Genomic DNA, 17,663 nt, shown 5'->3' with positions numbered 1-17,663 from the left:
ACAAAATAAACCCACATAAATCATCAGCTTTTCTATATATCTCCAACACAGCTCAGCAGCAAGAACTAGAAAGAGAAATCCCATTCAAAATCACCTTAGACAAAATAAAATACCTAGGAATCTATCTCCCAAGACAAACACAGGAACTATATGAACACAACTACAAAACACTCGCCACACAACTAAAACTAGACTTGAACAATTGGAAAAACATTAACTGCTCATGGATAGGACGAGCCAATATAATAAAAATGACCATCCTACCCAAACTTATTTATCTATTTAGTGCCATACCCATTGAACTACCAAAATACTTCTTCACTGATTTAGAAAAAACCATAACAAAGTTCATTTGGAAGAACAAAAGATCAAGGATATCCAGGGAAATAATGAAAAAAAACACATATGATGGGGGCCTTGCAGTCCCAGACCTCAAACTATATTACAAAGCAGCAGTCATCAAAACAATTTGGTACTGGCTAAGAAACAGAAAGGAAGATCAGTGGAATAGACTGGGGGAAAACGACCTCAGCAAGACAGTATACGATAAACCCAAAGATCCCAGCTTTTGGGACAAAAATCCACTATTCGATAAAAACTGCTGGGAAAATTGGAAGACAGTGTGGGAGAGACTAGGAATAGATCAACACCTCACACCCTACACCAAGATAAATTCAAAATGGGTGAGTGACTTAAACATAAAGAAGGAAACCATAAGTAAATTGGGTAAACACAGAATAGTATACATGTCAGACCTTTGGGAGGGGAAAGGCTTTAAAACCAAGCAAGATATAGAAAGAATCACAAAATGTAAAATAAATAATTTTGACTACATCAAACTAAAAAGCTTTTGTACAAACAAAACCAATATAACTAAAATCAGAAGGGAAACAACAAATTGGGAAAAAATCTTCATAGAAACCTCTGACAAAGGTTTAATTACTCATATTTATAATGAGCTAAATCAATTGTACAAAAAATCAAGCCATTCTCCAATTGATAAATGGGCAAGGGAAATGGATAGGCAGTTCTCAGATAAAGAAATCAAAACTATTAACAAGCACATGAAGAAGTGTTCTACATCTCTTATAATCAGAGAGATGCAAATCAAAACAACTCTGAGGTATCACCTCACACCTAGCAGATTGGCTAACATAACAGCAAAGGAAAGTAATGAATGCTGGAGGGGATGTGGCAAAGTAGGGACATTAATTCATTGCTGGTGGAGTTGTGAACTGATCCAACCATTCTGGAGGGCAATTTGGAACTATGCCCAAAGGGCGACAAAAGAATATCTACCCTTTGACCCAGCCATAGCACTGCTGGGTCTGTACCCCAAAGAGATAATGGACACAAAGACTTGTACAAAAATATTCATAGCTGCGCTCTTTGTGGTGGCCCAAAACTGGAAAACGAGGGGATGCCCATCAATTGGGGAATGGCTGAACAAACTGTGGTATATGTTGGTGATGGAATACTATTGTGCTCAAAGGAATAATAAAGTGGAGAAGTTCCATGGAGACTGGAACAACCTCCAGGAAGTGATGCAGAGCGAGAGGAGCAGAACCAGGAGAACATTGTACACAGAGACTAATACACTGTGGTATAATCGAACGTAATGGACTTCTCCATTAGGGGCGGTGTAATGTCCCTGAACAACTTTCAGGGATCCAGGAGAAAAAAAACACCATTCATAAGCAAAGGATAAACTATGGGAGTGGAAACACCGAGAAAAAGCAACTGCCTGAATACAGCGGTTGAGGGGACATGACAGAGGATAGACTCTAAATGAACACTCTAATGCAAATACTATCAACAAAGCAATGGGTTCAAATCAAGAAAACATCTAATGCCCAGTGGACTTACGCGTCGGCTATGGGGGGTGGGGGGGAGGAAAAGAAAATGATCTATGTCTTTAACGAATAATGCTTGGAAATGATCAAATAAAATATATTAAAAAAAAAAGAAAAAAAAAAGGAATAAGCTTGGCAAGGAATAAGCAAGTGAGTAAGAAAGTGTATCCTCTTATTTTTGATGGTCATGGGGGATGCTCAGAGTATGAAAATTAACATAAGCTATCAGATACAGCTAATGTGTTGCTTTTTAAAAAAAATTGTTTATTCTTTCTTTCAAGGGGAGTATTACTGAGTAGGGGAGAAGGGATAAATACAGAAACCAATACAATGGTAAAAGCAAAAGGTTTCACTAACATAACAGAGATGGGGCCAGCCAGTTGTAAATTTAAATATCTTTTAGGTAAGGAGAAACTATTAGAGTAATTACTCAGGTGTCAATCACCCTACCCTAGCTTCTCTGTCAGGTTATTCTTCCTTTCTAGGAAGAGTACATACACCCAGCTTTGTGAAAGAAGGAGGGGCTATCCATCAAGGATACTGAGATTCAGCTCTTATCATTTCTCTCAAAATAATTTAGTTACGGTTGTTTGTTTTATTTAAGATACTTCACTCAAATGGAGTATCTTCTCCTTGAATGTCTCCCTCTTAGTTGTGGCACTAACTTTTCCAAGGGTGATGCTCACCTGGGCTATTGTATTAATTAATATACAGGCAAGATGAAATGGTGGTATGGTTCTCCGTTCTGTGGTTATTTGAGAACATCCCCCAAAGTGCAAAGAATTCCATTTTTATTGTTATATCTAATGTTACTACTTCACCACTCCCAGGAATAAGCAGAGATTTCAAAAGGGGTATTAGTTTTTGGCATTAGCATTATAGACCAAGATAATGGCTAAGTCTTTACTTAGATGTTTACCACTCCTTCTTTGTCTTTCTATTTATCTATTTTTCACCCCGTAACCAGGTAACAGGCCAAAATTAGAATGAAAATACAGTTTTGACAGGTCTAGTTTCATTTATTCTCATTTTGATATTGAGTAATTTTGGATTAAGAACTGTCAATTCATACAAAGTTTTATCATCCAAAGGGCATGGCTGACGACTTGGGGGCAGCTACTTTCTTTTAAAAAGCCAACACTTTGTTTTTATATCACCTTTATTTTTAATATATCCCCTCAACTCCTATACCTAGTTAGTTATCCCTTGTTAAGAATAGAGAGATAAAAAATCGGTCCAGGAAAACTAATCAACATACCTGAATGTGATAATATACACAACTTTCCACTGTTTCCTCCATCTCTATTGGAAAAAAGGGGGTATGTGTGGACAATGAGTCTTTTCATCCATTTTCCAGGACCACTGTTATTACAATTATATATCATCCAGTTGTTTTTTTGTCCCCTCTCCCTCTTTTAAAAGTAGTGACAGGTAGGATTCAAACCTGGATCTAGTAGTAGTTGAATTTATATATGCAGGGGTTCTCTATCCAACATACTATACATCCCCCTTGCACAAGGGCTGCCATTTTCAAGAAAGGGAAACAATGGGTATGCTCAGAAAAATTCAGCCAACAGCTTTATGAGGCTACTTCCTGAATCCTTACTACTGCTCCTAAAATTCACCTAAAGTCAAATTAGTAGTCAGAATATATTTTCAAGGCCAGCATTACAGAATAAAGTCCATAAATACTCAATAAGGAACCTATGGACCATCTCCCCCAGAAGGCCTGCCAATTCATCAACATGTCTACCAAACTAACACCATTTTCTAGCACCAGTTTGGTCTCTCAATTTATTAAAGTTACAAAAATAGAAGTATATTGTCTAATGTATAGAACCCAAACCAAATAGGCTCACAAGGTAATACTCTAAGTAAGTCACCCTATGATTGTTTAATTTTTCCAATTGGTAAATCTCATTGATCCTCAGAGAGGATACTACCCTCACATTAACATGATGGATCTTACTAATATAATTATAAAATCCCTTCCCAATTACTATAGTAGCTTTATAAAAATAACCTCAAATACTAGTAAATATTTATTATCTAGCATAAAAATATACAGAAAAACTGAAAGAATCAAACCACTAAAACAAAATTTACAAGACAGTGGTGCAAAGTGTATAGCTTGATAGGTGTCCTGCATCCTACAATATCATTAGCAACTCATGCCTAGTTGGTATACTTGCCTCTTTAACCTACAGAAATGCAGATTGTCAATTAATTAACCAGGAAAGGAGTGCAATAGGCCCTTTTTTCACTAGGTGGTGATATGCTCATCACGAATCAAATGTTTTCATCAAGGCATAGGCAACACACTTGTATAGATTTTCAGATGTTTTCAATAGCCCCACTACTTACCAAATTTTGCCCATTCTTCTCAGATCCCCTCTACACTCCCTACTTCCCCACACTATGGGTGCAAATGGACAAGTTTAGTTGCCTTCACTAGCCAGTTTCAAGTTATAGTTTAGGGCAGTGATGGCAAACCTTTTAGGGACCAAGTGCCCCAAATGAAACCCTCATGTCACATGTGAACCCTCCCCCTCCTTACCCCAGACAGGGGAGGAAGGGAGTGCTCTCATTGGGCTGCTGAGCAGAGGGGTGGTGATAGGAAAAATGTCCTCAGGCACATGTGGAGAGGGGGAAGGGAGCAGCCCCCTCCAGTACACATGGCATAGGTTCACCAACGCAGGTCTAGGGGGGAAGAAAAAAATCACTGTTTAAAAAAATTAAAATTATGGAAATCGTGACTTGGTTCTCAGTTCCAACCTGAGCTCACCATTTGGGAAATCTGCTGTCACCTAACCTCATTCATAATACTCAGATAACTGAGTGTGGCTACATGGTTTATTAAAACATAGTAAAGATCTGATATAGAGCAAAGCTGTAAAGAAACTGCTTCCCTTGATTGACTTCTCCCAAATCTCCTTCCAGTTTATAGATGGGAAAAAAATAAGGAAAAGAATTGTCTTTGGAACTTGCTGAAATCAGCTCTGTGAGCAATCAGTAGAATAGCACTGGGGTTTGGGATCAGTCTTGTTGGCCCATCTCACCAGCAGCTGAAGTTTAACAGGTTCATAGACGCTACCATTCCAAATACATCTCAGTCAAAAGACTTTCTCAGAACCTCAAAAGTCATGTGTTCCATCCTGCTGGTTCCCCAATGCTCCATGGTGATTGTGGTTATGCAAGGAAGATCTGTCCCAATTCGCCCTCCATTGTACCTAAGTATGGAAACAATGGTCTGAAATAATAAACTAAACAGTTTTCATTGTTTACATGAATATAGAAATTTTGTGATATGTACACTTACATTTTCTTACCTTTTAATTTTGAACTCACTAATCAATTCTCCCCATTCAAGACTCTAAAAGACATTAGGAAAACCTATGTCATGGCCCATGTCTCTATTACAAAGATATAGCACCATTATTTGTCAATTATCTACAGCAAATGATCAAATGCATTCTCATATAATATAGCAAATCAAATTTATATTTTAAACTCAAATTTAAATTGATCAAACCTAAGATGCCAAACATAAAAGTCAATTATTCATTTGTAAGAGAGGATACTATCAAGCTCCTTAGAAAAACACATTCTTTATCTGGTGATCCAACAGGGTGATATGATACTTTTTTCTTCTTCCTCAAACACTGACAAGACTTTATTTTATAATGAATTTCCCTGGGAACCCATCTCAAATTAAAGGGCATAGAAAAGAGATTTCAAAGTCTTTGCACTATATATATATATATCCTAGATCTCATAAGCAGTAATACTTCAAGGAAGGGAAACAATGCTTTCTTGGGAAACAGGTTGTGCTTGGAGGCGGGGTAGAGTTTTCTCTCACTCCCAAGGTATGGGTAAGATTTATGCTTGGGTCTCCTCAGAGCCAAACCTGGGATAAAATGCTTGGAGATATTATTTATTGTTGAGGGATGGGAGGATGAGACCACAAAGTTGAGGAAATGAGGATAGTATTTGGCCCCACAGATTCCTAGGAGAATTTTACTAACCTCCTCAATGGAGAAGTTCCTAATTTAGATTCTCTCCTTGAAGGATGTGAAATATTTCCAGCCCTGGGCAGCTGATGAAGTAGGCTTCCAATTCAATATTCAAGCTGTCTTTCCATTCCAGATCTGTAAAAATAAACTTGAAATGCATTATTAGTCTTTCCTCACCATCCATCTCAAGAAAAATTACAAATAAGTTAAGGCTTTTATATTCTTTTCCCTTACCCTCCACCATTCTAAGGAAAATAATATCCCAAGGGATGGATTGGTATAGCCCACCCTCCTCTTTTATTGACTATTATTTTCAAAGTCTTATTAGATTAAGGGTCCACTTGGGTGATTTTGGCCAGTCCAATTACTTTCTGTATTGATGAATGATCACCTTCCAAGGAGCCCTCAATCTCAAGTTGTAGGTCCTCTTGGCAACTCCATACTAAGCATGTGTCTGGTCCATGGTATCAATCCCTAAATGAGTAGGAGGGGCAGGTTTCTTGCCCTACTTGTTCTGCACAGCCAGATGGTCACAAATACAAATCACTAAATTATACAATTTAACAAGCTATTTAGAAAAAACACAATAGTAAACAGAAGCCAACTAAATACGGAACATCTAATTTCATAAAAATCTGTATACACACAGGCTCATTACAGAATATAATGTACACATACATATGTAGACATGGAATCCAACTGTAAACACAAAATAGGATGTAGAAAAATGAATGTACCATCCATCACTCCAATAATTCACTGACCATTTCTTGTCTAGGCATAAGAGCCAAGAGGTCTGACCCTAAATTACTTAAAATATTTACGTCTCCTAAAACAATGTCTGAACTTCAAAGTATTCTATGCTGAGCACAACAATTTACCTACCTTTTGGCATACATGGCAAGTCAAGATGTAAGTGTATGCCAAGTCACTGAGGTTCATTTAAGACATTACATATTTTCTTATACCTGCCATCCACCTTTGATTTCTCCCAGAATAATTAATTCCCTGGCAGCTGGGATAATCCTACTCATTCTCCATAGGAAGTATCCAGCTAAAGCAGTGAGCTCTCCATCCTGTACCTATGCTGGCACCTGGACTTAGGAGTCTCAGTCTGCTATCCAGAACATCAAGTCCTATTGCTCCATCACTCCCCAAAACTAACTACTGATTTCAAAGGGGATGTTAAGATTATGGTTCTCCTTGGGGAGGCTGGCAATAACAATGATGAGTTGTCATGTCATGGCCATTCTTTCCTCTTCTTACTCATTTATCCTCCTTACTTACTCAATAATCATGTCAGCTAAATAAACTGAAATAATAAAAAGGCTTATTTTTCAACAGATATAACTCTTTAGTGGGTCAGATGTCAAGGAAATAAAGGCCAACAGGCAGTGAGTATCTTTAAAATTTTCTTCTGCTTAGCTTAAAAGTCCTCAGGTTTTAGGTGAAAGGGGATAAAAGCTAAAACAATAAAGCAGTTAATTTTTCAACTGATTAAAAACTCAGTAGGTGAGATTCTCTATTTTGCCAAGGCAGTGGAGGGCGGTAGACAGTATGTCTTCAAAACCTCATTCCATACAGCTATAAGCTTCTCTGCCTCTGGGCATAAAAGAATGTGAGAAGCATAAACAATAAAGAGGCAACTTTTTCAACTGACAAAAATTCCTCAGTGGGCCAAATTTCCCAGGCTTCCAAGGCAGTGGAGGACAGTAGGCAATATTCCACACCTCATTCCACCTTCTATCTGCCAGGTGAAAGAGCGTGTGCTATCTTCAAATCTGTTGGTCTGCTCTTACAGCATTTGAGTCAGAAAGGTGAAAGCAGAAGGTGCCTAGAACAAATTCAATGCACTGAGGCATCCTGGTAGGGAAAATCAGATTTCTGTTCAAGGTCTTCAATTACAGTGGCTGGGCCAGATCAAAATATATCCAGCATAAGTATCATTGCATATGAAAGAGAATATTGCCAGCCTCAATGGATAGAAGATTATATTGTCGGAAATAAGAAAGACCCTCTCTTTACTCTACTGGTTAAGTTCTCAAGGCTAAAATTGTTATTCTTATCGACTGGAATTCCTGCACTTGATTTTTAAAGTCTTTGTGCTCTATTTAGAGGTTCTTTCTCAACTCAGAAAAATCAGTTCCTCAGGACTTGATCACTTCATAGTTTTAAGACTACAACAAACAATCCAAATCTTGAACACTTCCCAAATATACACAAGGACACTAACAAATTGGGTCAAATTTGGCCAAGATTATAAATATATGATTTTTTAAATCTCTGGAAACTAAAAATACATGTAGGACTACATTCTTTTTGCATATTATTTTCTTCCATTGCCCATAGGATTACTGGAAATGCATCGATACATACTTTATACATATTCCAAGAGTTTCAAGAACTAAGATTTTTTTAAAACTTTGGTAATCATCCCCTTGGCAAATTCATATCCAACTTATACTTCAGAAGTTCATCTTTGAACACAGAAGCATAGAAAATAACAATGTTTATCACACTTGGGACATGGTTATATAAAGAAAAATATGCAAATCTTTGCCTATCAAAAGAGAAAAGCTCAAATAACTAATTATGTGAAGAATTTAACTTTAAACAATTTCTAACAGTAAATCATATATACCAGGGTAAGATAGAAAAGAAATATACATAAGGTTGATAAAAAGGGTTTCCATAACAAAGGGGAGAAGATGCAAGGTGGAGGCTGCAACTTTAAGTCAAAGGATCTCCAAAAATTAAGACAAAACAATAAAGACTTTTCCCAGTCCCCTTTTAAAACCATTTTTGTTGGGGTATTTGGGGGCTTACTGAAAGCAGAAGCAGGAGAGGTAGAAAGATGGCTCAAAATGTAGCCTGAGTATAAATATTCAAATTATTCACAGAGACTAGCTATCCCATGCCTTTTATTTCCCTCCAATGTAATAATTCCTGGTGTATACATTCAGAAATCCACTATGGAAGATAACACCATGTTTCAAACTATATACAGCATTTTGAGTGAGTGGGCCCTTCCATCCATCAGTGCCAGTAGATCCAATGATGCCAGTGAAAATCAGAATTAGAATCGTAAAGTCCAATATCCATAACATTATAATTTGAGACTCACCAAATTATACTTAATAAAAGTATGCCTATAAAAGAATTTCAATTAATATTAAAATCAAACAAATACTACCTTTATCGAGTGATTGATGCCCCTCATTTAAAAAGCAGCATTCTTGAATATCTCTTGGAAATCTGTATGGAAAGAAATTTAACTCATCCATAAATTTCTGAATTAATATGACATTATCTAAAGGATGGTGGGTTAGACTAAATTTCAAAGTCAATTCTGTAATTAGAAGGATTGGTAAAGTATAAATTAATTTTTTGTTTTCTCTTCCAGATTGTTGGACTTTCTTCAATACCTGTAGTCTTTCACCTCTGCATTCTTAAACTTACTTATGCCTTGCAATTCTTCCAATACTTTAAAGTAATCCTCTATGTTAATATATACAAATTCAACTTTAAAAACTCATTTAATTCAATACAGAGACTAATTATCTTAAGCAGATACTGAGGAAAGACCTGAGTGCGAGTTCTACCTCTGCCTTATACTAGAGTTAGTATAAACCCAATTAAGTCACCTAACTTCTCAGTGTCCCAGGGGACTCAATGCTAGAGACTGGGGAGACAAAGTGAAAACTATAAGCAATCCCTATCCTCAAAGAGTCTACATACGTCTGGATACTTAAATCTACAAGCAGAGAAAACATTTAACTCCAAACCAAGACATTCATTTACTGGAGACAATGGCAGGTACCCTCAGGCATTACAAAACAGAAATGTAAATTAGCTAACTTTCTAGGCTCCAAACTGGGTCCTCTAACTTCTCTGGGTTTAGATTTGTTCTCCCACAATGTAGAAGGGCAATTCCATTTAATGCTCTAATGTAGCTGCTACCATCTTCCTGAAAGTCATCGTCAGTGGGCACCGTATCCATATTCCAAAGAATGACTAAGGAGTGGAGCTTAAATTGCCACTAAGTCAAAGAAAACAATTGCCCAGTAATCAAACCACCAAAGACAGAGATATTCCCTATCTCATTTCCCCTTCCTTCACATTTCTTTCCTTTGAATCCTGCTCTTCCCTGCAAGCTCTCTTGATAATTACATATTAAACCTATATCCGGGCCATGCAGAAATCCCTAGAAAAATAAATAGGAGGAAAAGGTTTCTTCCTCTGGATAGCAAGGTGGATAAAAACATCATTCACTAAGCTATCCAAATGAACAGGCTACCTATAAAAAGGTCCCAGTGCAGTATGGAAATGAATCACATAGAAGTTATCTATTTGTATAAAGATGTGTGTATAAACATACATACACACATATATTCATGCTAATTGTATAACTGGATATGCATATCCTCTACATGCAAATATGGAAAATCAGCTCTTGCTTTTATAAAACAAGATGTACAAGGAAGAACTAATACGCCAGCTATTCCAAACAAATATTTGTTGATCATTTTTTTAAAAAAACTAAAACCCTTACCTTCTGTCTTAGTATCAAATCTAAGAAGAGTGGTGGTAAAGCCTAGGCAATTGGGATTAAGTGACTTGCCCAGGGTCACACAGCTAGGAAGTATCCCAGGCGACACTTGAACCCAATCCTCCCAACTCCAGAGGTCTGACATTCTATCCATTTTGCTACTTAGCTGCTCCTTGTTGATGGCTTAAGCAGATAGTGCCAGTAAGTACATCTCTGATCAAAGTACACAATTTTAGACAGAAAAAAAAGATTAGACAGTACCTAATGAGAATGGTCAAAATCCAGAGCTACCCTTCTATATTTCTCCAAAGTCTTAGGAAAAAGTTGTCTACTTTAGTTGCTTTAACTGACTCTTCTTACTCACTTTCCAACCTCCTACAATCTGGTTTCTTATCTTAACTTTCGATTCAACTGAAATCCACCAAAATAATAAATCTCATGTTTTGTGTCAATGATCTCTTAATTGCCACATCTGAGGGCCTTTTCTTTTCGTCTTTTTTCTTGGTCTCTGCAACTTTTAAGGGTTGACCACTTCAGACACAATTTTTTTCTCTGGGTTTTCATGACACTATTCTCTCTCGGTTGTCCTACCTGTCTGACTATCCCTTCTGTCTCCTTTGCTAGATCATAGATATGCTTCCAAATTCTTCTCTATACTCTCTGACCTCAATAAGTCCCAATGGATTCAATTCTCATCTCTATGAAGATGACTCTTTGATAGCTAGCCCCTCATCTTTCTCCTGAGCTCCAGTAACATGTTACCAACTGATTATTAAACATGTCAAATTTTATATCCATAAGTATCTCAAATTCATCATATGCAAAAGTTCTTCATAACTTTCCTATTTCTTTCAAGGACATCACTATCCTTTCACTCATCCAAGTTTCAAAACTTCAGAGATACCCTCACACCTCACTCCAAACAGCCAAACTAGTTGCCAAGTCTTATTGATTTTACTTCTACAGTATCTTCCACATTCATCCTCTCCTCTCTATTCAAATGACCACTACCCTAATTCAAGCTGTCATCATTCTTCATCTAGCCTAATCAAAGAGCATTCTAGTTGGCTATCCTAAGTCTCTCCCTGTCTAATCTATGCTCCACACAGTTTGAGAACTAATATTCCTAAAGCACAGGACCAACCATATCACTCCCTTGGCTCAGCAACCTCAAATATGCCATTATTTTAGGGTTTAAATACAAATTCATTTGGCATTTAAAAACTTTTGCCTACCTTTCCAGATCATTCATTACTACCCTTTCATGAATCTTGTGATCCAGTCCAGTGGTGTCAAGCTCAAATAGAAATGGGGGCCACTAAAACACACACACGGATCTCTGTAGGCCACATATGGACTCAGAAAGCCACAGATTATTATTTTATATTTGTTGCTAAATATTTATCCAGCACATTTTAATCTAGTTCAGGCACACTCAAGAGTGTTGCGGGCTACAACAAAAAGTGTTTGACAGGGGGCAGCTGGGTAGCTCAGTGGATTAAGAGCCAGTCCTAGAGACGGGAGGTCCTAGGTTCAAATCTGGCCTCAGCCACTTCCTAGCTGTGTGACCCTGGGCAAGTCACTTGACCCCCATTGCCTAGCCCTTACCACTGTTCTGCCTTGGAGCCAATACACAGTATTGACTCCAAGACGGAAGGTAAGAGTTTTAAAAAAAAAAGTGTTTGACACTTCTGGATCCAGTCAAAATGGTCTTCCTACTTGTGTTCTTCACAATATATTCCATCAATATCCTTGCCTTTGGATAGGCACAGATATATACATGGATATTCATGCATAATATGTATTCCCTCCCCACCTTTGCCTGTTGGAACCTCTAGTTTCATTTAAAACAGCTCAAGAACCATAGCCTACATGAAATCATTCCTATGTTAGCTGCTAGTACCCTTCCACTCTACCTTCTTTATTTTGTATATATCTTACCCACATACTTCATCTTTGTCAATAGAATATTAACTCCACGAGGGTACACAGTTTTGTTTGTCTTTGTACTTTGCATTTTGTCTGACATATAGATTCTTAATAAAATGCCTGGTTCTCCCTAAATTTATATTTTTTCACAAAGATAGCACTTACATGATTTTCTTCCCAAACTCATTCTCAATTAACTAGAGCAGTAATTTATTTTCTTCTCAAATTTTCACTTTTCCTTGATACATGTGCTCTCTGAACATATTCACCCACACCCAAACTCATCTTGAACTCACATTCTCTTCACCTGGTAAAACTTGAATGTGTACTTGAATCACAATAGCAATGATATTTAATAGAAAAATAGTCATACATATATGAAACATTTTTTTTCAATCTATGGGAAATATGTTTTCATATTAATATTGAGTCACCTAACACATTTTGTTTGAGCAAAACATACATCAAAATGATGCCTAGCTTCATTGGTACCATATGTAGCAGTAACTCCTCAGTACCCAGGCTCCCACCATTGCATATGCTTTCTTGAAAAGAACACTACCTCCCAAAAATGCATTCACTGTGTTCTCCCCAAAATCTCTGTCTCTTCCTAAAATTGCACTTTCTGGTGCTCTTCCCTTAGTTGAAAGCACTCACCCTATATTCATCATCAATAGAGAAAACTAGGAGCCTTAGAAACCAGACTGAGCTCTATGACCCCATCTGTAAGGCTGTTTGATAGGGGAATGTGGTCAGTGAAGTAGACAGAAAGCAAACTCTCTAAAGCAAATTATGAGCTCAAGACTTTGGTGTGGTGGCTAGTTAATCAAAGGAAATGTTTTTCCTCCTCAATGAATAACTAACTGACCTTCAATTTTAAAAGACTAGGCATTGGGTAAACACTGTCCCCCACAATTCCATTCCTTGTCACTCAGCCTGTTCAGACAAGTTCCTATTGTCAATCCTCAAGGGTGTGCCATATGTTACCCATCAACTACATACATCAGAGTAGAGTGAGAAATGTATAGTAAATGTCAATGTATAGCAAAGTGGAAGTATATTCATTGAAGTAATCCTTTAAAGGGTGGTGGGAAAAAAGTGAAGGAAGATATGAGATATCCACCCTTCTAGAAACAATGCCTATACCTTTTTAAAGTCCCTTTTGCCCTAAGACTAGTCAAAAAGCTAGGATAAAGATGTTTGCTAGTTTATATAATGTTTCATTTATAATAATTAATTATTATTTAGTGTTTTATACAACACAATCAACTTAGTTCTACTCACTGTTGTTGCCTTTAGCATTGGGATTTAAATTTCTTTGTGGGGGTAGGGGAGGGAATGGGAGAATATAGGGCACCATACTTCCTTGGCTAGTTCTCATTTGGGAAATACCTCCTTCTCACTCTGCCTTTCTTAGATTAATCCTCTTGGGTCCTATGCCCTTATCATTTGCTCCCTTTTTGCCTCAGTTTCCTTATCAGCTATTTTGAAGATATATAGGTATGTGTGCAAGAGGGGAAGCATTGCAACAATATGATTTGCTTTATAGATGCCCTTTCATAGTAATAAGAGTTAGTATTTATAAAATACTTTCACAATCTGGCTCCAACCTAAACTGGCTCTAACCTTAGATTTCCAGACTAATTGCATGGTTAGACCCTTTCACATACTGGATGTTGCAGCCAAAAAGCCAGCCCATTTTCTAATCAGATCTCAAAGTGATCTTCCTAAAGTGCAAGTCTGACCATGTCACCCCTTCTTCATCCCCTCAATAAGCTCCAGGGGCTTCTTATCACCCCTAGGATCATATATACAATCCTCTGGCTTGATTCAAAGTCCTTCATAATCTGCCCTTTTTTACCCCTTTTACACTTTATATTCACCCCAAGTACTGCCTCTTATCTGTTCTTTGAGAAAGCCATTCTGCATCCCACTCCAGGCATTTTCTCTGATTGTCCCCGTTTCCTGGAATGCTGTCCCTCTTAACTTTCCTGGCTCCTTTCAAGTCCCTGCTAAAATTGCATGTTCTTACAGAAAGCCTTTCCCAATCCCTCCTAATTACAGTGCCTTCTCTCTGTTGATTAGTTCCAACATAACCAGTATATAGCTTGCTTGTTCATAGTTATTTGTATATTGTCTCCCCATTACATTGTGAGCTCAAGTTTACCTTATCTTTCTTTCTATCCCCAGCATTTAGCACAGGCCTTTACTGTTTACTGACTGATCTGATATTCCCTGTACACCACCTTCCATCTCCCTCTTTCATGCCTTTGCAAGAGCTGTACCCACATGTCTACAAGCTTCAGTTAGGAACAGTTTAGGTGCCACCTCCTATAAGAGGCCTTTCTTGATATCTCTAATTGTTGGTGCTCCCTGCACAACCCCCAAACTACTTTATATTTAACTTTATATATTTTGTAAGTCTTCCCCATTCCCAGTAGAATGAGTTCCTTCAGAGCAAGGATTATTTTGTATTTGCACCCTCTGCCCCTATGACTGTGCCTAGCACAAAATAAGTGTGTCAAAAATGTTTGCTGAGCAAACTAGGCCATTGGCCTCCAGACCCAAAGCCATATTTCTAAGGTCCCTCACCTCTGGGACTCAGTCTAGGAATGACTATGCCCAGATCCAGTAGATCAGATATCAGGCTGCTGACCTCCAGGACCTAGACAAAGATACCAAAACTTATACCTCCTTGATACTGCCTGAACCAGAGCATCAGCCATCAGGCCTCTAATCTATAGGTACTGAACCTCAGCCACCAGGGCTGTTTGTACAAGAGCAGCGCCTTAAGACACTACAGTAGTTCCTTCACCTTCAGGACCTGAACCAAGCCCAGAAGCTAAGACACCAGATCTTCACCTCCCAGATACCAGAGCTTTAGACACCAAGTCCCTCACTTCAAGGAACAAAGCTTCAGATACCAGATACAGCAAAGTGTCTTACAATAACAGGTACTCAACAAATGATTGTTAAGCAGACAAACTCAAGACTTTGTAGCATTAGCAAATAATGACACCTGAATTCATATAACCTGGCTGAGGAAAAAGCAAGAGCAGCAAATTATTAAGCCAGAGAAAAGAAGATCAACAGCTTCAGAAAATGTTCAGTGTCTGCAATCAGGCGTAGTAGCCACATATAGAAAATCTGGTGGAAGTCATTGAATCACTGAACAGACCAATGGCACTTCTGAGATTTTCTTTCCCTGAGACACTCATTTGATAATCCAATAGAGCTGACCACAGACTATTTGTGGTTACCCTTTGGTTTCCTTTCTATGTTTTCATCACAGCATCAAGGAGAGGGGGAGGAAAGGAGATGAAGGGGGGGGAAGAAGAGAAGAAAGAGGGAAAAGATGGGGAAGGAAGGAAAGGAGGGAAAAGAAGAGGGACGGGAAGGGAGAGGACGAGAGGACCTACACTCGAAATCTGGAGATATTTTGCAAACGTTGAATTTAACTTTAAAAAATGACTGAATTTAAAAATCAATTTGGACTTTTAAATTTCAAATCATATCTGGTACACTTGACTACAGACTGCTTGGTAATCAAATAATAAAGCTTAGGAATTATTATACTAGAGAGAAAAGTACTCCAAAACAATGTTAACTGGCCTCAAATAATTCTTTTGTACTCTGTCTTCTTTCTACTGACTAGTCAAAAATTTAAAGAAGAAAAGAATTTTCTCTTCCTCACCTAGCCTTGTTGAGAATATTAACCATTAAACTCAGAATCTACAGGATGGTCCTCATATTTGGGGAATAATTTACATGCTGCAGGGGAAATACCAATAAAGACTCAAAAGATAGGTTCTTCACCCAAAAGGACAAAGAAAGAACCTAACCCACGTAAGTCATTTGTCTTTCTAGGGAACAATTCCATATATTTAGTGGAAGGTAAATACCTTCCACTTTCAGTAAGATCATATGAGATGAGTTTGTTAGTTCCTTATCATTTCCCTCAATTAAGGCATGTTAATGTGGTTGAATTTACTTTTCTGGACAATAGAATCATTCCATGCTATACTGCCTCCCACCTTCTGACTCCAGCTATTTCCCGCCATTTCTCGCCATTTCTCACCATTTCCCATCACACATGGCACAAAATGGCTAAACAAAAAATGACCGAACACAATAATGCAAACGCAGTTACTTGAGGTCGACTAACGATAAAGAATCTATTACCTTTGGAGGCAGCCTATTACCTATTGGTATGACACCATTTGTTACTAATTTTCTCTTATTTCTTTATATCAAGTTCAAACCCGAGGCTCTTAGATTTCTGCTATCTTTTAAAAGCCAGGTCAAAGACAAATTCTAGATAACAAATAACTTTCCCCTGATCAAAGTGTTTAGAAAAGAGACCTTTTCTAGGCAGTCCATTCCACCTCGAAGTAACTTTTGGTTCTTTCCTTTCACTGCACCTGAACAAGTTCTTCCCAGCTATCCACCTTCGAGGTACCCCACCTAGCAAGTGTCCACTGCTGACTGCCCAATAAGTGAGAGATGTCAGGGCATCAAAACCAACCAACCAAACAACCCATAAATACTAGAAGGGGTGGGGGGAGGGGAACTCACATTCTCCTGCAACGCCAGCCTGTGCTTTGCTCTGCCCTCTCCTTCCAACAAAGAGGCCACCAGACATGGATTGCCTGGTGGTCGAAGCCTGAAGGCCTACTCCTTGAGAAGCATTGGGCCACCTCTCCACCTGGCCCCTTCGGAGGACTCAGATAGCTTAAGAGCTGCTCCTGCTGCACACTAATGCCTGCACCCAAAATAAACGACCACATGCCTAATCCTTCCTCCACAGGGTCAGACCTTCCAATCTGGCAGGGGGCTAGGAGGAAGGGACTTTTTTTTTAAGTGCAGGTTGCTGAGGGAGCAGTTGGGGAAGGAGGAGGAAAGGGGGTAGAGAAAAGTTTTGAGAACTAAGTCTTCCCAGAGGGGAGTGTGTAAGAGCGGGAAAATCGCCAAAGCTAGCGAGGCATGCAGTCTAGCGGTTGCAAGCCTTCTTCCCGCCCTTTTTCCCCACTGCCTTCCCTCAATCTGGCTGGTCTCTTCCTCTCCGGCTCAACTCAACTAGCCGCTTTTTCCTTTCCTCTCGTCTTTCTCTCTACAGCACCCTTCCCCTTCCCTTCCTCTCCCTCCCCTGTTCTTTTACTCCTGACTCAGACCATCGTCTTTTCTCTTAACCCAACTTGCCTCCCACGCTGAGAAAAGTGGAACGAACTTTCCCTCTACACACTACTCACAGAATACCTCCGCCTCGGGACTCTCCGCCTGTAAGCGCATGCTCAGTGAGATCCAACGGCCGCCCCACCC

The 17,663-nt window shown here is 38.6% G+C and overlaps 1 long non-coding RNA gene across 5 annotated transcripts; it reads right to left on the bottom strand.

Annotated features, from left to right (window-relative positions):
* Window positions 1-1,989: 1,989 nt before the first annotated feature.
* On the bottom strand, window positions 1,990-17,661 carry LOC103101900 (uncharacterized). 5 transcript variants are annotated; one of them, XR_001625469.2, is made up of 6 exons: window positions 17,594-17,661; window positions 9,060-9,121; window positions 6,235-6,380; window positions 5,879-6,001; window positions 5,183-5,226; window positions 1,990-5,083 (listed from the first exon to the last, which is right to left on the bottom strand). It is a non-coding gene; the product is annotated as an uncharacterized LOC103101900 (long non-coding RNA). The 5 variants fall into 5 exon arrangements; XR_474673.2 differs by lacking the exon at window positions 17,594-17,661 and adding an exon at window positions 16,920-17,587; XR_001625474.2 differs by lacking the exon at window positions 6,235-6,380 and having other exon boundaries at window positions 5,879-6,014.
* Window positions 17,662-17,663: the final 2 nt, after the last annotated feature.

This window comes from Monodelphis domestica, chromosome X (genome assembly GCF_027887165.1).
Source record: "Monodelphis domestica isolate mMonDom1 chromosome X, mMonDom1.pri, whole genome shotgun sequence".
Lineage (NCBI taxonomy): Eukaryota > Metazoa > Chordata > Mammalia > Didelphimorphia > Didelphidae > Monodelphis > Monodelphis domestica.
Note: the sequence above shows the minus strand (reverse complement) of the source record. Positions and strands in the feature narration are given on the sequence as shown.